Raw genomic sequence first — 1,044 nt, 5'->3', positions numbered from 1 at the left:
TCGGGAAACAAATTGGACCAGTGCTTCACATTCGACATAGTCTTGTGACCCATTCTGTGGAAGTATCCTCGCCCACGGTTCGGCGTGCACACAATTCAATTATTGTGTGCGAGCAGCAAAGCAAAAAAAAAAAGGAAAGCAATGCGTTATTGGAGTGCTAATTTATTTATTTATTTATTTATTTATTTATTTATTTATTTATTTATTTCCCATGCTTTCAACGCTCGAAGGTGTGTTCTGCGATTTCACTCCAGTAAGTAGTGGAGTCAAAAAAGAACAATAAGAGATCCAGTAAGAATAAAAAAAAGTTAACGAAAGGCATTCTGTACAGCGGTCTTAAAATTTTTAGAGTCGGTGATGCGGATTAGTCGGCGACTTATGCGGAAAGGCGATTCCACTATTGGCAGTTTTAATTTCACGGTGCCACAAACTACCGTAGGAAGCCTGTGTAGGAAGCTGAAGTGTTTCTATAATGGCTGGAGTGTGCTGGTCTGTTAGTGTGTTTTAGTCAGGTTGCATAACACCCCTGAGGGAAGTAGCCTGGTACCAAGCGTCAAGTTGCATCTTCTTTCCATTGAATCTTACGCAAAGGAAACAAAAGGGAATACAACGTACATATGCCTCATTGCTGTCATGTCCAATAATCCGATATGAATCATATACAGGGTGTTTCAGCAAACTTTAGCCAGAGTTTAAAAATATACCGATGCGCTCTTAGACGACGCGACCATATGCATGGTACTCACTTTTTGTATGTAGTGTGCAACGCTATTTGTTAGATTGTGCTTAAGTAGATAAGTCAGGATTAATTAACCAATTTCTGAAGCAACGAAGTTATGCAAAAAATTCCATTTAGAAAGTTGCAGAGCCATTTGTAAAACGTCCGAACAAACTGTTTCTGTCTTTCTATCTATTAAGTATAAGTGTTTTTAAGCTTACTTCGGATGCCAGCGAAATAAAAAAAAAAACACCACGTGACATGCCCGCTTGCTCGTCGGAAGTGCACTGCTCCAAAAGTTCCGCGCTCAAACAGCCATAGCAGCG

This window comes from Dermacentor variabilis, chromosome 5 (genome assembly GCF_050947875.1).
Source record: "Dermacentor variabilis isolate Ectoservices chromosome 5, ASM5094787v1, whole genome shotgun sequence".
NCBI lineage: Eukaryota > Metazoa > Arthropoda > Arachnida > Ixodida > Ixodidae > Dermacentor > Dermacentor variabilis.
The sequence above is the reverse complement of the archived record's forward strand: the minus strand, read 5'-3'. Positions refer to the sequence as shown.